Genomic DNA, 24,458 nt, shown 5'->3' on the forward strand with positions numbered 1-24,458 from the left:
CATATTTACAGGGTCTGAATTAAAAATGAGCACATATGCTTTCATTCCTGGAAGAGTGAAATCCACAGTATTGGCAGTTTGGGACCCAGTGTAACAGATTCTGAAGCAGTTTCCACCCTTCTGGAGTACCAGATCAATTCTCCACAGACGAATATGATGTAAATATGAAACACTTGGCACGAGCTTGAAGCAGTCAAAGTGATTTGCTGATTATCCCACCAGCATTTCAACAGGCTCTGAGCTACCTTATTATTCCTGTGAGCAGACTCCCAGACAGCCAATGCTATAAGCTTCTGCTCCTTTCCCAGTGCTGTGGTAACAGCTAGCAAGATACTCAGACAAAACAAAACTGACCAGAAAAAATCAATTAAATAGAGCAGTTTAATTTCAGATTCTCTGTCACTGAATCAAAACCATCTGAGGGCACAGAGAACCTTGCTGTACACTCCTAGATACTTCTAGGTAGGACATGGGTGCTCTAGCCCTCTGATCATCTTAGTGGCCCTCCTCTCACCCACTCCAAGAGCTCCAAAAATGACCAGAGTAAAATGCCAAAAATTTTACAGGGATTCAGGACACTCATATTTCTGAGGGTGCACTGGGGATGTTTTTTTTCCTTATACATAACATTTGTATTATCCCTTTATCGCAGTGTCTTTGAATCCATTTTAATTTTCTCCAAAAACGTGATAAACCTTTTGATGTACTTTGCATTTCTGTACCTGTGATTGTGTGGGAGACCATTAACCAGCAGTATTCTCCTAGAACAACTCAGCATGCTTTGACTTAGTTGTTTGAAATTTGAAACACTCTTACCTTAGAGGCAGATGAATTACAAAATCTAGTGTTTCTGTACGGAACTATGAACTGAACTGATTCTAACATAAGTGAAATTTGAATGCTAAATTTCAGTGTACAAAAAGCACATACAAAAATACATGAGAAAAAAAACTTGATGGAAAGAACAAGATATTCCCTTTTTCTTCTGCAGACATAATAAATTCTGTAGTGTCATAATAAATTTTTATGTTAATTCTTACAATTTCAGAAACCAACTACGACAGTGTCTAAGAAGTGATACGTTGTGTGCCTGTCACAAACTTACTGTGTTGCTGGTATAATACAGTGCAGCTGCTCTTGGAAAGGAGCATGCCTCTGTGTGACCAGTTGCAAACCTGTTCTTAAATTTAAAACAGAACAACACAAATCCAAAAATTCCACAGCGTGTTATTTTTGCTGGCTTTCAGTATTTGGCCAAGTTTCTTTGGAATGTACTTTGCTTATTGCTGTGCACTTAAGCAAGGCATTGTAGCCTATTAGATGACGGATATCCACTGAGACAAATTTAACTCATTTATTTTGACACAACTTGAAGATGGCCTTTCCAAAGGAACTTAAAAGCTTTGTGCCAAATCCAGCTTTTTTCTCTTGGTATTTTGGAAAAGCTGCAGCTTCCATCCAAGTAGAGGAGGATGGGAGAACCTATGCAAACTGCTGATGCTGCTGCCTCACTGGACAAGAAAACTGAGTGGTCCCCCAAGCACAGTCGATGTTGAGCAGGAACCAAAACCTTAATTGTCCTCCCTTTCACTTACCTCTGTTAAAGCCAGCTCTGCTTCTGTTAAGCTTTTGGGGGCTGTATTTGATGTTGCAGCACCAGAAAATAGCTTAAATCCTTATGCATGCCACACTAGGTCCATGCCTCTGAACCAAGGCACCTGCCTGAGTATTCAGCTCCTTTCACAGTTGGCAGATGAGGGCTTGATGCCCAAGGCTGTTCTCAGTCCCACTGAGCTCCTATTTCTCTGGCTATGGGATGGCTCTGAAAACAACCAGACTCCTGACGAAGGCAGCTTGTTTTGAGTGCTGAAGACAAGGTGAACCCTCAGCCCTTCTATAGAGTTCCCTTTGCAGGGCTGGGAAGCCAGTTCAGCCCTCAACAACAGGACTCTGGCTGACAGGAGGGCTGAGTTCCAGCTGCTGCAGATTTTTCTTCATTGATGTTCCAAAGTAATCCAGCTAAGACCACATTTTCAACAAGAAATGGAGAATCTCAATATTAAAGGCAAGAACAAGATTTAGATACCCGAGTAAAATTCAATTAATGTAAAAAATTTTGGGGCCAGTTTAAATGGTTCACCCTTACTTCCTCCACTCCACTTTTACTAAGAACAAACTTTGAAAGAAACTCTCCTTGCACGGTCTGCTGTTTCAGATGAAGCTGCAGTAACAATAGTTCAGTCCAGAGTAACCTCCAGCTGTAGAGCACTTGAGGAGGAACATTACAAAACAGGACATGCTGGAGTTTATGTAAAAAACATCTCTTAAGGAAGAGCTTACGTTTTCTTTTTCTTACTGTAAGATAAGGGCTGGAAACTGCTGACAAGAATTATAGCTGAGTATATACATATTTATATACAGAAGCACAAACTTTTATACACACATGTATAAAAAGACAGCACTCCAGGTCCTTCAAAAACCAAACATTTGAAATACCATAATGAAAGAAGTATAAAGGGTCTTACTATGAGACAATTTTCCAGAATATTTTCCCAGCTACTGACTGTAGGATAAGGCCCTTCAAATCTAAAAAAAGAGAGAGGTCATGACATACACAAAAATGGAAGTACACAGAATCAAAGAACCACAGATTGGCTTGGGTTGGAAGGGACCCCGAGCATCACAGAATCATAGAGAATCACAGAATCACCAGGTTCTTTATCCAGCCAAGAGCGTACCTGTCCAAGTCAAGGGCTGCCAGCTTCTGCAGGAGAATGCTGTGGGAGACAGTGTCAAAGGCTTTGCTGAAGTCTAGGTAGACCACATCAACAGCCTTTCCCTCGTCTACCAGACAGGTCACTAGATACTAGAGTTCCAACCCCCCTGCCACAGACAGGGCCACCAACCTCAAGATCTGGCACTAGAAATCAAGTTGCCCAGGGACTCATCCAACCTGCTTTTGAACACCTTCAGGAATGGAGCACCCACAGCCTCTCTCGGCAGCCTGTTACAGCACCTCACCACTCTCTCCGCAAAGAATTTCCACAAATATTGTCTAACGGCCCTGCTGTCACGGTGCTCAGACTTCTAGGCTTAACCCCCCACCATTCGCTTCTGGGCTCCTCATAGGAAAACTTTCCTGCCTCTGACAGCTCTTTTGTCAACCAAAATTATATATAAGGCCTTTTGGCTTTGTACAGTGCCTCTAGGCATTGTGCCATTGTAAAACACTGGTGAATGGGATTACTTCCTATCACATGACATGCGAACGCTTGAAATGTTCTTTTGAGTCCCTTTATATTTGCTAGAGTTGTTAGCCTAAAGAGCCAGACACTGTGTCATTTTCCCTCACGCCTTATTTCCTATTGTTTGAGAAACCAAACCACTGCACATTATGTCAAGTGGCTTTCTTAAATGCCTTAAGATATAGAAAAAAGCCTATTCTTTTTTGTCTGATACCTCAATTTCTGTTGCATTTCATCACACTGTAATACTTAGGTCTACTGGGTAATAAATATTCCCTAATAACCCCTATAAAAATCTCTACACAGCAACTAAAATGTGCTCTGAAGATGTTTGATTCTGAAAGACAATTAAGATATTATTTTTCTTCAGCAGATTTCCCAATCACACAGTGCTTCACTAATTGCGTATATAACGAAGTCCCACAACAGCCATATTTCAGTAGCTCTGTAGTGTTGGAATAGATTTTTTTTTTTTTTTTATGAAATTGTTGTGAAGAATGAAGATTTTAAATGCAAAAGTCAAGATACAGAAAACACAAGCTTCACTCACGGTATTTCAAGAATTGCCATATTTCTACTTACAGAATTTATTCTAAACCCAATACAAAAAATATAAATTCCATTGATGAAAGGGTATTGAAAAGTGTGGGTGTGCATCATGATACAAAGAGTGAGGAAGGAAACCACTGGACTAATATTTTCTCTAGTTGTGAACTCATTCTCTATGGCTGTCAGCTTTTATTGTCGCACATCTGTCTGAGGAACTGCAGGGATGCAAGCAGAGGGGTAATTGCCTTCCAAATGAGTGTTGGTTTTTAGCTAACCCCTAATGAAATCAGCATCCGTAGGACACAAGGAGCACGATATGAGGGGGAAGATTTTCACATCAGCCTTTCCTGAAAGCAGATCCAATGTAAGACGTACCCTAACATTTGCCAGCTCAACATTTGCTTTCCACAAGGACTGTTATGATTAATGAGGGCTCATTTCTTTGCTATTTGTCAATTATTCACACTAGCATTCAAAAGAAAAACATTCTCCTGTATTTCCCAGTGCAAATATTTTATGACCCTGGGAAAGCCTAGTAGCTAAATGCTTTCAAGGCACAAAAAAAGGAAACACAACAGACTCAAAAGATCAAAACCTGGCTTAGGCAAGAAAAAGCAATGGTTTCTTATGTAGATCCAATGACGTAGCAAAGATGCTAACCAGCTGTCAGGGAGAAAAGCGGCATTGTCTTCCACATTGTTAGGAAAGGGCCCCAGCTGTGCTTTATCACCAGCCTCCAAATAAGCCCAGCTACTGTGATTTGGGGAGGCGGCACATTTCTCTTGACATTTCCCTTGGGTGTCTTTTTATAACCACATTTCTGCTAATTAACTTCATCTGGAAACTGCACGGAGTAACTGCTTCTCCTTCAGACCTTCAGACCCAGGATTGACAAAAAGTCCCTACAGTTGCACTTTGTTTGATCAACTGTTTGGGTAAGAACAGTACAAGGACAGGGATTCAATAAACAAAGTTGAGAAGCCAAAATAGCACTGTTAACCTGAAACAAGTAAACAAACACAAAACTCAGCTCAGAGGCCATCTGACCTTGAAATATCTCAAACATGCTCAGTAATGCCCTCTCAGTCAGAAAAGTCCTAGCAGACCAAGGCAGCAGGGCATGAAAGGGGTTGATGAGCATTCCCATACGAGCATCATGCTGTGCCGGAGTGAAGGCTCACATAGCTCTTTACAGGGAGAGTAAAAGGGAAGAGCTTAGGGGAAGGATGGAGCCAGGTCCTGTTCAGCAGCACTCAGTCACAGGACAAGAGGCAATGGGCACAAACTGGAACACAAGAGGTTCTTCTGAACACCAGAAGCACTTCCGTGTTGTGCGAGAGACCGAGCACTGCACAGGTTGCCTGGAGAGGTTTTGGAGTCTTCTCCTTAGAGATCTCCAGAAGCCCTGGGTGACCCTGCTGGACCTGGGGCAGGGCCAGAAGGACCCAGAGGTCCCTGCCAACTGCAGCTATGCTGTGGCTCTGTGAGATTTCTCTCTGTGTTCTCCCAAACACAATACTTGGGACTGAGGAATTCCAGAGCTGGAGGTGAAACCATTCTCCCTGTATGCAGCAGCATTCAAGGGATCTATCCTTGTTTTTATGTTCTGTTTTCCTTGCTTTGACATGAGTTCCACTCTCTGACGGCTCATTTATTTGAAACAAAAACCTCCAATGTTCTACCATTCCACGCTGTAGCACTATTTGTTCTTATAGTTGCTTATGTAATTGCATGTCTTTATTTTCTTTTTCCCACTATATATACTCCTTTAAAGTCGACTCCAACACATTTCCTCAGCTATGTTGAATCTTCATGATGAAATTATTTATATACTTGTTTCTTTTTATTTCCAATATTAAAACAGTGATGAATTTCCAAACAATGCACTCACTACTAATAGTTTTTCTGCGCATATGTTTTGAAGGGTTCATTTAGGAGTTTTAAACATCTGTTCTTTGTGTCAGATGTATTGTATGGTGTTGTTTTTTTTTCTAACCTTTCCAATCTCTTGGATTTCCTTTAGTTTTCACAAGCAGTGTGTCATACAGCTATAGGTTTTCATTTTTTCTGTGTCTGTGATTCTGTGTTCATCCTGATATAGTGAGCTCTTCACTCCTAACGTATGGAACGTTTCTTCCTGTGGTGGGACACAATCTGCCATTCACATATACTTAATAGTCTGATATTAGAGGTTGATGAGTTTCCTTCCATCAAATCTCCGAAACTAATCTGCCGAAAATTCTTACAGAAAATCAGACATTTCACTTTGTGTGCCTTATAGGTTTGGGGTTATATAATTTGCACGGCATTTTCACATACATTGGTGTGTCTGTTTGCACATATCTGACTTAATAACAACTTTGCCAGTGTTGTTTTTTGTTACATTCTTTAATTATCTTCAGTTCAGCTGTTTGCAATATAAATAAATACATAAGTGCAATGTTAAGTGAAGATTCTATCCCAGATTACCGACTGCATCACTTCTCTCTGTGGACATGCTCAGCTCTACTTCTTCTGAGCCACAGAGCATTTCTCCTTTTTTTTTTTTTTTAATAAGTTTCAGAAAACATCTAGATGTTATTCAAGATTTAGAAACTCATACAAGTGAAGAGAAAACTAAGAAAGTTAATTCCGTTCACAGAAGATATGTATATATTACCTAAGAAAATGTCAGGCTTTGCTGAGCACCCAGAAGTTCAGACAGCAGTTGCAGATAGGCCTGATGAGTTATTTGCCATTGTAAATGTCAGTATTGTTGTCTTACCTAAATAATCAATAGCTTGAACTCTTACCTTGCTCAAACACAGCACACGTTGGTTATTCCCTTTCAAAAGATGTTGACCAAATGGTTGACACAAAGAAAGACACAGACCTGATCCAGTGGAGCCTGCTGCTGAAATCATCCAAGAACCACTAGGTGTACTGGTTGGTTCACAACACACAGCAACATTACAGGTGCCTTAATGCAGTCCGGCATCCAAATTAATAAGCCCTATCACTCACTGAGGTGAATAAATACAAGGGTAGCACCAGAACTGCACCAATTCAGCTGCCAGTCCTGGGACAGACCAGATGAAATCAGCTTAGGAGTTCCTACTTAGCATTCCATTTCAACATCTCAAATTTTGAAAAATAACAGTCATAATAAAAAGATCAACCTCATAAGCTCACTTCTTAGCAGGTTTACTTTTGTTATTTTATAACCCATCTTGACCTAACAGTACACATGACTTGCTTTCTGTGTGCACTGAAGGTGCATCAGCCTCTATACAAAATGTTAAATTGCTTCAGCATCTTCTCAATTCACAGCTGTCTGTTGCATAGTAAAAACATTCTCAGCAACTCAGCAAATGCATTTGGGATCTTCTATACCTTGGAAGCTTCTTCTCTTAACAGCAGGACATATTTTCATTCTCAAAACTAGTTGGCTTATGTTAATTCTGTAGGGCTTATGTTTTATTATAATGATCTTTTTGCCTGAGAAAGGAAAAGCTGGCAGCTTTGCACATTTCTGAAGGGTGGTAGTGACAATAATACCTTAATTGGCCACTTGGAACCTCAGGTGAGAGGAAGCATTTCTGGAAACATCTGGTGAGCAGGGGAAGCAAAATGTCTGATACAATCTCACTACTTCCCCTCTGTCCTCAGAGTGAGAGTGCCACCGCTTCAGCTTTGTTACACACATTTGTTTTTATAACTTGCAAAAAGCTAGTCTCGGGCAATCATACCTGAATACTACAGCTGCTTTATGGGTCCAGTGCTATTACATTATCGGTACAGTGGCTAGAAAGCAACTGAGAGACAGTAATGTTGGAAATTCTTACACTGTTGTCTAATCTCACACTTAAAATACAAATCCATGACACACTGAGAGATATGGTGAGCTCTGACTCCCCTTAGAAAAGAAGTGCCAAGATTCCCACACACAACCACACATGCCAGACTGGGTGCCACTAAAATCCATCTGCATGGAAGCAGCTCAAATGGCCACAGTGGAGGTCAGACCAATGTCAGACACTCCTAAAAGCTGAGGTTCTTCTGCAAAGGAGGGAGGAGCTCAGAGGGGAGTGAGGGACAGGGCTGAACTCTGCTTTCTGTTGACAGTGACAGAACCCGAGAGAACAGCATGGAGCTGCACGAGGACAGGGTCAGGTTGTCCAAAGCACACTGGAGGAGTATGCAGGTTTCAGCCTCTCAGAGATGCTTCATTCTGCTAACTGAAAATAAGGAATTTTGAAGTTAAGAGACTGGAAGAAAATTACAAATCAATGGCAATGGGTAACTATCTGAAGGAAAATCTGAATGTATCTGAAGACCTTCTCATCTTACATCTGTGCTCTTAGCATTCCTTTCCTTTTCCTACCTACCAAGTCTTTTTCATCGACTTCAAATTAAATATCAATCCACTTTTCAAGCTACACTGTAGAAATCTGATCAAAAGCAAATGGTTACTCTGATAAGCAGCAGTTAAATACTATAAGCATACTGCAATCCATAAATTTTCTTTTTAAAAAATAGCTGTGAACTAAACATGTCAAAAGACTCTAGGATAAACCAGCATGTACACCATTATGCAGATAGACTCACAACGTAACAGTTAAAATATTTTGTTTCCCATTAAAATGAATAGAACCAATGCATCTGAGTCCAGGAGTCTTGTAAGACTGAAAATCTCTGCCAACATTTTCAAATGAAATCATTATTTAATTAGCAATAATACAGGAGGACAAACTGCCTATCTTACAGCTAAATTATATAAGACTAGCACTGTAACTGTGATATGCCCATGCCTAACACAAATACATGAGCTGTCAGCAAACATGAGGAAACTGTTGTCTCCTGTTTAGTTTAAAATCCTGTGCTATGTATGTGGAGAAAACACTGCTTTGCTTTTACAGAAGCCTACTCACAAGCAGGTTAGCTGTCAGACCTCTCATTAGATAGATGTCAGCATGCTGGAATGTTTGTGCTACAAATTAAGAGATGGCAAACTGGAGAACCTTTCTAAGAAATCATATGGCCACTTTCTTGATTAAAAGGCCTGACAACAGAACTAAAAAACTATGTAAGATATCTAGCTAGGGATTTTTAAGAATTGAGTAATTACTTTTAGACACAATGTATGTATATATTAGTAACCATTAGGACTTACACATATTTAGTTGATCATTATTTTTATCTTACTCCCTACCTTGTATTTGATCTTTTCTGTCAACTTCTTCTAGCCTTGGGGAAAATATCCAATGACTTAGAATGACTATTGCATTTTTTTTGCATACTCACCATATGAAATCCCTATATGTAAGCCCTATAGCTCAGAAACCGAGTTACCAAAATGGACACAGGCACAGATATCCAAATGATGTGTGCTATTCCAACCACACCTATTTTGCTGCAGATACAGGTTTATCCTTAGTGTGGCCAATTCAGATTCCATGCTTCAGCCCCAGGGCAGCTCACCCCCAACATAGCTGCAGCTTGGCTACCTCCCCATGAAGACTTCATGCTCAGCCCCCAGACAGTATCTTTCTGATGCACTGAGGCTGAACTGGGGCTCTCTGTATTTCTCAGGATGTTGGCCTGGAGGGCTGGAGGGTTTTTTGTGGTCAGAGAACTCATCTGGATATTATAGGCTGTTGTGCAAATGAAACAATATTCAGTGACATAATGGCTACCATGACTTTGCGTAGAAAGAGAAGAAAAGCTGCCTTTGCTCTTAGATACAAGCCAACTCTGTGTTTTACTTCTTCTTTTTGATATTTTATCTCACTCCATTTTTTCTGAGTACTGTAAATCTCCTTTAACAACTGTGTTTCAAAATAGCATCCTTAAGCCCAGGAAATCTACCTTATCTGTGACAACTCACCAAACAGTGAATGATAAAATATTTTACATCATTGGATAAATATATCAGGCTTCTTCATTCACTGAAAAATTTATTTTCTTTTTTTCTTAAGCACTGGATCCTGTTACAGCAATGTCCACCAGAGCCAGTGGGCATTGGCTTTCCTGCTACGAGCAACTTAGGAGACTGATGGGACATCCCTCTGTAGGGGAAGCTCCACCTTAGAAAAGTGTTAAAAGAACAGTTAAAGTAATTCCAGCTCATGATGGACAGCATCCCTGTCTACATAACTGGAATTTGGGAAAAAAAATCAGAGCTTTCTTAGGTTTTTTTTGTTGTTGTTGTTGTTTTCCCCCATCTTCCCAGTTAAAAAGGGAAAAAGGCATGAAAGAGAATTCCAGCTCTGCCTGCTGCATGTAGTGATGGAGGTAAGCTCTCCTGCAGTGTGCCAACTTTCAGCCTAACTGAACAAGCAGAAGGCAACTGTGCCCACACAGTGCCTGGGGCAGCCTGGAGGGAGGGAGAGAGGGAAGGAAGGAGAGAGGATACTTCCACTCAGTGGGCAGTTGTGCTCTGCTGGCCACTCCTCTTTCACACACAGCCTTTTTTCTGGAAGCCAGCCCTAGCTAAAGCTAGGTTTTGGTCTCTAAATGAAATCAGGAAGGAAAAAGATGATGCTGGAACTATAAATGATGAACTTAGATTAATGTGAATGGGGCATCGCTGGAAAGTAAATATCAGACACATTAGCAGGGATTCAGTGCGATAATGGATACTTCTAACATTTGGCTCACATTTTCAATTTCATACCCCATAAACTAAAACTTTTATTTTCACATAGTGACAGAAATCAGCCCAAGAGGAAAGAAAACCTGTGAGTCAGACACATCAGCTCTCTTCAAAGGAAATTCATTTGCTTTCAGAAATAAAAGAGAAATATCCTCCGCACAGACATTACCAACATCAGTGACATAATATTGTGGTTATAGTTGTCACGCTATTCAGTCCCTGCTGGTGTTAACAAACACTGAGAAGACTCCCTAACGAGTGCATCCAACCCTCCTCCATCCTCTCTATAGCACACTCATCACACAGAACACCCTTCAGTCCAGGGCCTCTCACCTCCAATTATCCATTCTGGTTAAACTTTTAAACATACTTATCTCATGCAAAAGTATGCATACCTGGTTGCAAAAAGCTGTGTTGATTATATCTGAATAGACTAAAAAAGGTTCTGAAAACTAGGAGGAATTATTCACCATTTCACCGTGTTGGGTTAACGTTCTGATGTAGCCTACAATGAAATCCATGTACATTTCAATGCTGGGCAGAGAACATCACCACCTAAAATCCTGAGCACATCAGGTTCACTGAAGCATGTGCAAAGATCAACCTGAGGGCTAAGAGCTGGCTAGCAGAAACAGTTTTAAAATATAACACCATTAAAAAAAAAAAAAAGTGTCAAGAAATTAAGGAATTAGTCGTATCTGTATGCCTTTGGTTGAATTTTCCCACTTAGAAATGGCCAAATTGAACCATAACAAGTGTAGGTGACTTGACCAAGATCACACCGGAGCAGACTTTGAGTTGTTCGAAACTTGCTTCTGGATGTTTTTATTTAGCTAAACATGTTGTTTTCCATGCAGGATATATCCCCCCTCCAATCTCCCTGCCATTTACTGTTTTGTCAGAATTTCACAGCTTCATTTTAATGTCTGGCTGAGATTTATGAAAACAACTCCGTGTAAGAGGCTAAAATGGGAGCAGGACACACATTCACTACCACAGTAGGTGAAGTGGAATTTTTGGTGAAAATATTTCAATTCTGAGCAGTTATTGAGATGTCCTAACATCCAGCTAAGAGGTCAATGGTCCCTTTTTACCAAAACTGCATCCAAACTATCCCCTAACTGCTGCAGCTACGAGCTGACCAAGTATGAGTGTTTACACTGACCTTGCTTCAATTTCCTATCTGACCACTACTGTGGCCTTATAAATCAATTTAAATTCTTTTCCTTTGTTTTACTATTTTGACAAATCCACTTTTTTAAAGTCATCTGAGAAAAACATTTTCAACACACAAAGTAAACCTATTACTTAGCATGCAGCTCACAGGATTTAGCTTGTATGCCTTCTAAAATGATTAGTAAGCTCTGTTCAGCTCCGTTTCCCATATCATTTATTGACCTTTGAAAGAATAAACAGTAGAAATGCAGGGATTTCTCATTCTATTTCTTGTCAAAAATAACTGGTATTTTTTCTCAGATTCTGTCCTTCATAATGAACTTCACTCTAGCATGAAACCACACATCATTCTTTTTTTCTTCTTCAAGCCTTCAGGCTTCATTTCTTAAAATAAAAGAACATCAATCCAGATTTCTTATCCCATCTGCAGAAGCATTCTTGTTCTTCTCAACACACAAAGTACTCATTGAGTTCATCTGCAGGACCTTCAGCCTCACAGCTTATGTCTGGAGGAACCAGACACCGTGGAACCACCACAGTGCCACTCTCCTGACCTCAGGTCAGCACAGCCAAACAAAGCAAACTGAGCTTCGAACAGCTGCAATCATGTAATGGACTGTAAAACAGCACAGAATTTGGATTCATACGATATGATCCTGAAGCAGGTAGATATAATTCTAGCCACAATATTGCAAGTGCTTGCCATTCTTACAGTTACACCGTACCACAACAGCCCAAAGGCCTCCTAACTACCAGAGCAGCTACAACCCCAACTACCAAACAGCCTCAGTACTAAGGAATGTCTAAGTCATTCATTGCTCTCCTTGAATTATAAAAGAGGCTCTAGGCCAGTCACAGAGGACTGGCCATATACTTGTATACTCATTTTACATCAAATGGACTGGCCATATACTTGTATACTCTTTTTACATCAAAAGTTTTGCCTTTTTGTACCTATGTGTCTTTGAAGTCAACACCAGTGTTTGGGCAGAATTTAGGGGCACTGGCCAAGTTTTCCTATGCTATAATCTGACAAAATGTATTTGCATACAGATGTAGACTAAGATTTTTCTCAAATAGTTTTTTCTTCCAAGGGCTTTTAAATTCGCAAAAGAATTTATACCCAAAATATATATAATAAAGATACTAAATGCAATAGAACAGTTTTGAGAATAGAAATGGAAATGATTTCACAGTTCTTCCTCAGAACAAACCTGTAACATTTCTGAGATGATCTCTTGCAGTCTGCAAATGATCTACCTTAAATAATTTAGCAGTATCCACTGTTCTCAAAAAATAAAATAAAATAAAATAAATCTTCCCAAAAGCTAAACACAAGCAATTCAGAAAGAGATTACAGGGCTCAGGAAATAAACAATGTGAAGGTGAGTTGGAAACAAAACCTGATGCCACTGCTGTCTGTGACAGAAACGTGATTGATGGAAGAAGTTTGAAAAGTGGGACTATCTAGGAATTCACTAAAAATACCTTTAGCAATACCATAAATCAAAGCATGCTGGGCTGACTGTCATCAAATAAGCCAGTAGTCATCCCTTCCAATGGGTCTACTGCAGGTGACCAGAGATGCCTAAAGCTGCCACTACAACATGGGCACCTTTGGGACAGTTCTGGTATGTGCCATACCTGAGCTATCTAAAGCAGTCTCTATCTTTGGTGGTTGCATAAGGAAGGACTCAATGAGTGAAAACACTGACCCCTGAGTAACACATGTGCTCCAACACATTGCAGCAGAGCTCCTTGGAGAAAAAGGATCTTCCTTCAAAATTCTGTGTGTGTGAAGAATTTCAGTCCTGTTGGATTTTTATTTAACTTGCCTTGAGAGACTAGAACAGAAAAACTGAGCTAATCCTAGAAGGTTTTTTTTATTAGCCCAGTGAATTGCCAGTTTTTAGGCAAGAGCTTAGTGGAATACAATACCATTTCCTGCAACCACCAGGCATAAACTGTTCTCAGTGAGGAATGAATCTGAGCCTCATATATCAGGCAAGACTCTCCTGGCATCAAAGAGTTCACCTAGTCATCCAGACAAACATTTCCTCAGGCTTCACGTTTACATCCCATGTTCTGGCTCCTGCTTTTCTCTATGTTTTAAAATCAATTCTGCATGAATTTTTGTAGCAAGTAACTGCAAGATGACTTGAAAATTAGCAAATACAATTCAGACAGCTTGTAAGTAGAAAACCACTGTCCTGCGTGCCTCCATCATCTCACACATTTAATCATTGTGCAATATTGTGTGTTACAAAATTAGATTTGTCACCCTAACTGTACGTAATTACACTTAGGAAATGCATGACCAAGAGTTCCAGCAACCCCTAACACAGATTCTGGAAATAAGAGCTACTCTGTTTGTATTTACCATTTCAGTAACTAAATGTGCTTTTTATAGACAGTTTTCTCTTCCATTGGTGCTCTAAATCAGAAGAAGACCTGTCTTGGCATGTGGAACACAAGAATGCATGGACAAGATATTGTACAGTTAACAGGATGTAGGGTTGTTGTGTTTTTGTTTTTTTTTTCTGGGTTCCTAATAGTGCAAATCAAATAAACTTAAATGGAATACACATTCTTATTTCACCTGAAAAAATGGCCACATTGCATGCCTTCTCAAAGAGAGAATTACCCATGCATTTAAAGAGCAGACAGTGGTGTCCTCATAAAAAGACTCTATAGGGATACTGTTTGGATCTCAAAGTCACTTTGAAACAGCTGTGCCAGTGACACATGCTTGTTTTCAGTGCTCCCTCAAAGGACTTGGGGTTCAGTGCTATGCATGAAATACTCATGTATCTTCATCAAGTAGAAGATTTATGAGTCTGCCATATGTCATGATAAACACTGTCATTTTGTTGTTGTTATTTTTGTTTTCCAGAAACATGTAACACCCAGGAATCTCTTTGGTTTCCTCACCTAGGAACTGTTTTTTGCTCTTCTGCATCTTGGAACAATAAGACACACAGAACGGCCAGTTTGCAGGATAGCTTATAGATCTGTTATACTCTCAACTTTACCAAAGAAAGAGCTTGTTCATCTAGTCAGCAAGTGGAGCCCTTTGCTTCCAAAGGATTTGGTCCAGATAATCCTTCAAATAACATCACCTTAGTGTCATTTAATTTATGAGTATATGTCTCCCTGACATCTATCTGTTTCCAAATATCTTAAATGTGAGAAGACAATGCAATGCCAGAGGCTTATGAAAACACAGAACGGAAATACAACATTTTTAGGACATACGAGCTGCCTCTCAGTAAGTGAAAGGCACAGCAGTCTGGTCTGTTCACTTGGGCACGACACAGCTTAAATGACATGTCACAGCTGAAAAGACAGCTTGCCAGGGGCACAGCATAATGCCCAAAATATGACCACCCTAACCAGAAACACTGCTCTACAAATATTAAAAAATATTAATTTTGAATTAGACTCAATCTAGGGTAACAAACAGCAAAAGCAGGATATAAGAAGGAGTTGAAAATCAGTTTTAGTGTGTTCCAGTGTTCTGTTGCCCTCAAAGTAATAAAGTTCTTCCTCATGTTTGTACGGAACTTCCTATGTTCCAGCTTTTGCCCATTGCACCTTGTTCTGTCATTGGCCACCACTGAAGTGTATGGTCGCATCCACTTGACATTTGCCCTTTAGATCTCTCAGTCTTTCCACATAAAGAAGATGCTCTAGGCCCCTAATAATCTTTGTGCCCCCCCCCCCCGCCCCCGGACTTCTTCTAGAAGTCAGTTCCCCATCTTTCTTGAACTGAGGGGCCCAGACTGGACGTAGCACACCAGATGTGGCCTCACCAGGGCAGAATAGAGGGGAAGGATCGCCTCCTTCAACCTGCTGGCCAAGCTCTTTGTAACGCATTCTGACACAACTGGCCTTCTTGGCCACATACAAGGGCAAACTGCTGGCTCATGGCCAACCTGTTGTCCACCAGAACATGCAGGTCCTTCTCTGCAGAGCTTCTTTCGAGTAGATCAGCCCCTGTACTGATGCATGCAGTTACTCCTCCCCAGGTGTGGGACTCTGAGCTCTGACAGTCCATCACTTCTCAATCCACCTCACTGACCACTCATCTATCCTGCACTTTCTAAGCTTACTTATGAGGATGTCATGGGAAACAAAAGCCTTGCTGAAATCAAGGTAGAAAACATCCACTGATCTCCCTTCAGCTACCCAGCCAGCTATGAAATCATAGAAGGCTACAAGATCGTCAAGCTAGATTTTACCTTGGTGAATCCATGCTGACTACTCCTGATAACCTTCTTCCACTTGCTTCAAGAATAAACTTTTCCACCACCTTTCCAGGGATGAAGGTGAGGCTGATAGGCTTGTAGTTTCCCAGCTACTCCTTCCTCTCCTTCTTGAAGACTGGAGTGACAATGGCTTTCCTCTAGCCTTCAGACACCTCTCCCTTTCTCCATAAACTTTCAAAGACGACAGAGATAAGTTTGGCAGTCACTTCTGCCAAGTCCCTCAGTACTCATGGGTGCATCCCATCAAGGCCCATGGACTGGTATGTGTTAAATTTGCCTAGACAATCTCTGACTAGATCCTCCCCACTTTAATATGGCTCATCATGGATCCTCATTAATTTTTCTTCTCGTGCATCAATGAAACCAGCATCCAATATTCAAGGAGGAAAGATGTTTTTCCTCTGTTCATGCAATGAATGGGGATACTCTTTGGAGCATGAAGCCAGTGGTAGACTATCTGAATATGACCTCACTACATCTTTGCTCCTGGCACTGCTTCCATAATTTAAGTATCTGATTTACTGAGATTCACATGTCAATAATAAACAAGTCAGTTCAAAGGACATTTCACTCATTTTAACCTAACAGCAGTTTTTAATAAGTTCTACTTTGCAGCAAGACCTCTCAGCATAACACACAGATCAGGCAGCCAGGGGAAACCCTCATGTAACTGAGGAATTAAACGTCTGCAGCAGGATGAATCAGATGGTAGTTCTGTTCCCATAACACTTAGGCTGACCAAAAATGCTGAATCATGAGTTACATGATACTTCACAGAGGAAGTAAAGAAGGTAAATAATCTTTTAATGACCAATTCAGCAGTAAGCATACACAAGCTCTTAAAACAAAATCAATTAACTACTGCCAGTCTACTGTGTTGCTTGATATGACAAGTATTGAAAAAACAATATATTAACTTATATTTCAAAACATTAAAACACTTTAGTTATTAAATATGAATGACTAGGATCAAATACAATCTCTTTGTCCCACATCACATTGAATGACTTCATTGTTTGACACAAAAAAATACTTCCCCTTAAAAGCAAAGAGAGGTAATAAGTATCCTGTCCAGAAATTATGGTGAGATGGAGACCAGCGACCATCCTATTTTTTTTCCACAGCTAAGTTTCAGCAGCCATTTGTTTTTAAAGTATTGGGTGTGACAAAGCAAACTGTAGCATTCCTGTTAGCACATTCAGATAAAGGCTTGTAAAACAGGGTCCCCATAAAATAAATTGAAACCAGAAGTCAAATAGAAGTTCAATCTACATGTCAGCAGAAAATACCACTCCTCTTCAGCAAATGCTATCATGCTATGAGGCATACAATATAAATACTTGTGGGAATTAAAGTAGTACAAAAGCTATTCCTCACGCTCTAAAAGTGACAGTCTTAATTCTCTGCCATCATCAACCTTGGTCTTCAAATACACTGGAAAGCACACAAAATATGAGCTGTCAAAGAAGAGAAACACAGCAAAATCTAGATGAAAAGAAATATTTTCATCTAAAGCAAAAAAAAAGGACATATACAGAAAAAGTGTTTTGTTCACAAAACAAAGGATGCAAACATAAGAAAATATATTCCTTTCTTTTGAACACTATCTTATATACCCAGTGCAAACATTCACCTGTGAACAGACTCTTCTCATTTGTGGTAACACTTTGCAATTCATCCAACCAGTTTAAAGTTTTCCTGAGGTCCTCTGAGCATTTTTGATTTGTTCATCAACCTAAAAAGACCAGTAGTGTGCCCTTCATTTGGGTCTGCCCCTGAGTGAACTCAGCAAGACGGACTAGGAGTTAATTTGTAAGGAGCTGCAGTGGAATGCAGAAATGTTTTCTATGGCACTCAGCTCTGTTCTGAAGTCATATAATGACTCTGCTAATTCTCTGTTATCCCAAGATCATTCTTAAGCTGCTCTAAAATGTCTGAATAGGAATAAGAGCTGGTGCAAAATACAGGTAAAACAGTCATGGAAAATAAGAATCAGGTCCCAGACATATATTGGGAGTGCCCTCCCTCAACAAGTCAGTGTGACAAGCTGAGACATAAAGCATGAGGCAGCCAAATAAATGTCAGTGGCCTGAATGGACAGTGAGGTGGGTTGAGAACTGGCTGACTGGCAGAGCACAGAGGGTCGTTGTTGGTGGTGCAGAGTCCGGTTGGAGGCCTGTAACTAGCGGTGTTCCTCAGGGGTCTGTGCTGGGTCCGGTCTTGTTCAACATCTTCATCAATGACCTTGATGAGGGGATAATGGCCACCCTCAGCAAGTTTGCTGATGATACGAAATTGGGAGGATTGGCTGACACGCCTGAAGGCTGTGTTGCCGTTCAGCAAGACCTGGATAGGCTGGAGAGCTGGGCAGAAAAAAACCGGATGAGGTTTAACAAAAGCAAGTGTAGAGTCTTGCATCTGGGGAGGAATAATTCCATGCACCAGTACAGGCTGGGGGATGACCTGCTGGAGGGGAGCTCTGCGGAAAGGGACCTGGGTGTCCTGGTGGATGACAGGTTGGCCATGAGCCAGCAGTGTGCCCTTGTAGCCAAAAAGGCCAATGGCTTACTGGGGTGCATTAAAAAGAGCGTGTCCAGCAGGTCGAGGGAGGTGATCCTCCCCCTCTACTCTGCCCTGGTGAGGCCTCTGGAGTACTGCGTCCAGTTCTGGGCTCCCCAGTACAAAAAAGACAGGGATCTCTTGGAAAGAGTCCAGCGGAGGGCCACGAAGATGGTGAAGGGCCTGGAGCATCTCTCCTATGAGGAAAGGCTGAGTGAACTGGGTCTGTTCAGCCTTGGGAAGAGAAGACTGAGAGGGGACCTGATCCAGGTCTATAAATATCTAAGGTGTGGGGGGCAGAATGGCGAGGCCAGGCTGTTCTCAGTGGTGAGTGGAGACAGGACAAGGGGAAACGGCTGGAAACTGCAGCATAGGAAGTTCCGCACAAACATGCGCAAGAACTTCTTTACAGTGAGGGTGACGAAGCACTGGAACAGGCTGCCCAGGGAGGTGGTGGAGTCTCCTTCTCTGGAGATGTTCAAGACCTGCCTGGATGCCTACCTGTGCGACCTGCTGTAGGGAACCTGCTTTGGCAGGGGGGTTGGACTCAATGATCTCTGGAGGTCCCTTCCAACCCCTACAATTCTGTGATTCTGTGATTCTGTGAATCCTCTCTACTTAATGCTTCTTCTTATTTTCAATTAAATCCAAACAAATATATATATATGTATATTTTATAAATGCAATTAATATTATAAATAAAATTTATTTATTTATTTATTTATTTATTTATTCATAGAGTGTTAGTTACTAAATGCAGCACACAAACTCCTCACTATTTCCAGTCAGGCTTAGGATAATTACACCTTCTGCAGTTCACAATTCACTAGTTAGCTGATAAATTATTGTGCTTTTCACAAAGGAGGAATACTTGCTACAGCCAGCAATACAGAGTAAATAAATAAGTAAATAAAACATCGTAAAATAAGCACAAATGAGCCATGCAGAGAGAGAAACAGAATAAACTTTAAATCCCACCACTTTTCACATAACTTTAAAGAAGGTAAACCCCATGCAGCAGAGGTACAACTGCCAATATTTTTCCCTTCTGTGTATGTACATCAACAGGGGTTATGTGAAAATCAGGGATAAGAGTGTGACTGACTAGTAATTTTTTTAATGACTTAACTTATTTATACAACCTTTTGTATTTGATCAGTTAATATTCATACTGAGTTTTAAGAAAGAATTACTTGCACATTAAAGATCAGTAGAGTCAATCCCAAGCAATTACTCTGCAGTTATATTCAAAGGGCCAAACTGTGATAGAAAACACTGAAACATAGAAAAATGGAAAATGATACTGTTATTTATTGATAATCCCACTGCAAGTAATTTAAAATACTCCTGCATATACATCTGATTGAAACAGTGTCAAATATCTAGGTGGAAATAAGCTCCGTACTTTTCCTAGATATTCTACTTATTTCTGACCTCACTAACTATATTCATAGTATCTCATCTGCACTTTACACATTCCATATTTATTTAGGATTTATTTGATATTTACTTATTTTAGGATTTGATATAAAACAAACGTGAGAAAAGAATCAAGCTCTTGAATTCTACAAAGAAGAATGGAAATAGGAGTTCATGTGCTAACACTGTGAAGCAGTACGTGTAGAATCATCATAGAATCACAGAATGGCCTTGGGTTGAAAAGGACCACCATGATCATCTAGTTTCAATCCCCCTGCCATGTGCAGGGTTGCCAACCATCACACCAGGCTGCCCAGAGCCACATCCAGCCTGGCCTTGAATGCCTCCAGGGATGGGGCATCCACAACCTCCTTGGGCAACCTGTTCCAGTGCGTCAACACCCTGAGGGGGAAATGCAGCCTCCTAATATCTAAACTAAACCTCCCCTGTCTCAGTTTAAAACCATTCCCCTTGTCCTATCGCTATACACCCTCATAAACAGCCGTTCCCCTTCCTGTTCAATGCTCCCTTCAAGTACTGGAAGGCCACAATCTGGTCTCCCTGGAGCCTCGTCTTCTCTAAGCTAAACAATCCCAGTTCCCTCAAACTTTCCTCGTAGAAGAGGTGCTCCAGTCCTCTGATCATTCACAGTTGCTCCGAAGTAAAGCCCTCTGGATCTTAAGTAAGCTGAACAGACTACTATAATACATACATCATTGAAAAGACTTGACCTCAGCTAGATTCATCCTTAATATCCCAGTTCAGCCGGGTGCTGAACTGTACCCACCTATGCAATTCAACTGAGGTCAGTTCACACCCAACTTAAATCAATACTCATTCTGGTGTCTCTTGAGTACTTTCAGACTACAGACGGATTGTTCAGAGCTGCTTCTTCTCTAAGGAAGCTCTTTTATGCCTAGTAGCTGTAACTAAAAGACAAAGTTATGGGTCGTTCTCTTTTTTTCTAAAAAAAACTTCCCAAAGAAAATCTCCACGGTGCTTAAGACACTGGTGAAGAAAAATGGATGTACCATGGACCTTGGGAGGGAGAGGGTCTATTCCACTTCAGATTTCTTTGCCTTAATGTCTCAGAATATGTTTTTGTTTTCTTTTTGCTGCACTACAAATAGGTAAGATAACCTTCTTCAGTTTTCACAAAATACTTGTTGCACACTGGTCAAAAATCTCAGGCGCTACTCTGCAGGCAAATGCCAGACTCTCACAAAACTCTTTCTTAATCCTATTTGAAAAGCTTATGAATGAGAATGCAGGAAAATAGAGACAAATCTTGCCTTTCCTGCTCAAAACTTCTACTGAAATCATGGAAGGCTTTGCTGGAGAGAGGACTATGTGAGAATTGCCATACCTAGAGGAAACTGTTGATGGAGATGAAGTGCACGCTCACACTTACTAAAATAAAAAACTCACACAGTAAAGTGTACCTGTGTTGAACAACAGAATTTGATCTATAATGCTCCTTTCTTACTTTCTTACTATCTACAGCTTTCATTACTTGCCACACATAACCATTATTTCCCATTTGTTGTCATAAATTCTGTAAAATAACACCTGTTTCTATGCTCCAATCTTGCTGTGTTTCATCTTGCTGTAAGTGAAGTCAATGGCAAGCCTTCACTGACCTTTACAGAAGCACAATTTATGATACCCACTCCAAACTGGGACTCCTCCTTAATTCAGTAAGCTTTGGATCAGACCCAGAAGGGATCTTAGCAGAATCCCAGAGGTAACAAGGCACACCCACATATCCAAACCACACATGAGTGTTCACCTCACATTCCTAATCTTTTACATGAAAGAGATTAAAAAGTAATCTGCTGTTGTCAACTGCTTAGGCACTACACAGTACCTGAATGACAAGCCAGGCACCTCTCATACAGCTATGTACATTGCCCCATTTTCATCTGTTTCATCAGAAGTTAGACAGTTATCATTGAATTCTAGGCTCCATGGTAATATTTCCTACTTTTTTCCCAACATTCCAGTTTAAAAATGCCAGCATCTCTCCCTTCCTAGGAACCATCTCAGTCCTGAACCAGACATGCTGCTCTATGCCCAGCAGACCTCCTAGATGCTCTGTTGGGATGGCAGTACTAGGGGAGAGAAGCCCTTGTCCCTGGGATGTAGAGGTCATGGCCCAATACAGGATTCACAGGATGGGGGCTGGTTGTTTTTGCTCCTACAGAGCAAAGAAAATAGTTCAGCCTCCTGTTTTGGGACAAACCAGCAATTTACCACATAATGAAATAATAGATGAGAAATCTGAAAATGACATTATCCAGACACTTGAGATAAGAACTGTGGCCAGAGCCTCACACAGCCTGCAATGGCTCCAGAAAGAGCACATCCGACTGACTCCAGCATATCTTGTTTACATGCAGCTCTGATTGTTTGTTTGTGTTCCACAAGTCCGAATATGCTGTGACAGCTTTTGCTCTCCTTTTATGCTGTGTAACCATATCATTCAGCCAAGCTTCTACAGCCTTCCTTCAGATGTCACGGGTGTAACTGACTATCATTTTGGCTCGTGCATGTGTTTATAGACCGAGAATTGCCAGAAAGAGAAATGGACTGCATATAACAGGGTGACTTCCAGCTGCTAGAGTCACAGGAATCACATAAGATGGCATTAACTTAGACAGAAGGCAATTGTAATAATGCAAGCCAGTTACCCATTCCAACATGTACACAAGTGCAATGTGAAAATCCCTGTAGCAAGGAAGTGTAGAACATTAACATTCAATCAAAGCAGATGAGGGAAAAGGGAAATAAAAAGGTAAACAATACATATTTAATCATCTTGGGAAAAGAAAGAAACAGCCACTTTCATTTCTGGTTTCAAAACCAGAGGACAAATCTGGCCTAAGCAACCAAAGGGGGATTTTCTTAAAAGCTCAGTTGGACTAACAGCAAAATCATGATGAGGAATGGTGATCCATGAAGAGCTGGGTCAGTAGCTCATGCAAGTTTGACTGTCCTGTATTTCTGCATTTATCTACCAACCAGAAGAGTGGCTAAATGTTAATCACAGACAAAGAACCTAACAATCACTATTTTAGTTTTGTTCTATTCATCAATTCCATCTTGCTGTGCTGACTCCTAACTCAAAACAGTCTTAGGGAAGCACTAATTAAATTAATGTCTGAAGTCCTGAGCTTTCTTCTATATGTTAAAAAAAAAAAATAAATGAAAATAGGTTCTACAAATACACACTCCATTTCCTCTCCCCCAAAGCCTGCCTGCACTTATGGTGAGGATGCAGCTGTGGCTGTTCCATGGTGGGCGAATGTCCCCCCTCAGGCACAATTTCCTCCAGCTTTGTGACCCCATCAGGAACTCAGTCCCCCTTGCTCACCAGTGAGAAGCCAGATTCATGACCACCATGCTGCTGCTTCTTATTTTATGCTTACAGCCATCTGGGAAGGAGGGAGGTCTGCTACAGGTCACCTCAGGAGTCTTCTAAACAGTGGGCCTGAGAAGCTGGTCCCTGACTCCTGCAGGCTGTGCAGCAGCTGTGTCAGAGAACCCTGGGGGTGCTGATGGAGGCTAACTTGTACCAGGGGATCACAGAGCGCAACGCGGCCTCCCTCAACCCTTCCTGGCACACCTTATGCCCATCTGCTTCCCCTCTGCTCCTCTTCCAGGAGAGGAACATATGGCCTGGAATATGGATCTACACAGCAGAAAATGTATTCTTATCACACTGCAAAATATACTGAATACACACTTTTTTTTTTCTTCTCCTATTAGCTTTTAATCTGGTTATGAACCTTATATTCTGTCTGAATAAATGAAATTTTGAAAAAAATCAGTTCTTGCTTAGCAGTTACGCAGTCCACGATGAAAAACTAAAATAAAAATGTTGTGTATTGCATCTCAATGCTAAGAAATTGCTATTGCAAGAAAATATCCTTGCCATGGCTCTGTTTTTTGTCCGTTCCACCAACATACTTTAATGCTTACCTTAGTCCAATGGAGTTGCATCCAATAAAAAATTAATGACATAAGAAAACAAAGCCACAGTTAAGCATAACACAAACACCTATATCCTGAATGTTTTTAGTCTGGAGTGGTTCAAACTGGAGACAAGCTTCCACAGTTTTCCTCACATTTAACAGTACCCCACGTCACAAAGTGAACAATGAAGTCCATGAAGAAGCAAGGCAATCTCTCTTCTAAATAGCAGCACCAAAATCTCACCGTGTGTGTACACAGTCCTGCAAAGGGAAACTTTTCCACTGTTTGTCACTTTCAGCGGTTTGCCTGTTTAAAGACAGCAGTACTGGAACAGGGCTTCAAGAGAACGTTTCCTCACCTGACTGAATATATAACATGCATATTATGTATGTATATATATATAAAATATATATATTTGCATGTACAAATATACATGCATACATACATACACATGTGCTTATATACCTATGCTTTAATACTTCAATAAATTAACTCTTGACTGATAAAACACAGTATAAGAGAAAACACTGCAATCCTCGCCCAATATAAAACCATGACAGACTACAGCTGTTGATGCTGCTCTTTGATTATCTTAACATCTAGCACACCTTTTGAGTCATGGATATCACATCT

The 24,458-nt window shown here is 40.7% G+C and overlaps 1 protein-coding gene across 1 annotated transcript in view; it reads right to left on the reverse strand.

The window, feature by feature from the left end:
- Positions 1-24,458, reverse strand: part of KCNB2 (potassium voltage-gated channel subfamily B member 2) — a gene marked incomplete at both ends in the record, with an annotated part of 169,589 nt that overhangs the window by 144,148 nt on the left and 983 nt on the right. The gene's annotated exons all lie outside the window — the stretch shown is intronic.

This window comes from Tetrao urogallus (genome assembly GCF_951394365.1).
Source record: "Tetrao urogallus genome assembly, chromosome: 3".
Taxonomy (NCBI): domain Eukaryota; kingdom Metazoa; phylum Chordata; class Aves; order Galliformes; family Phasianidae; genus Tetrao; species Tetrao urogallus.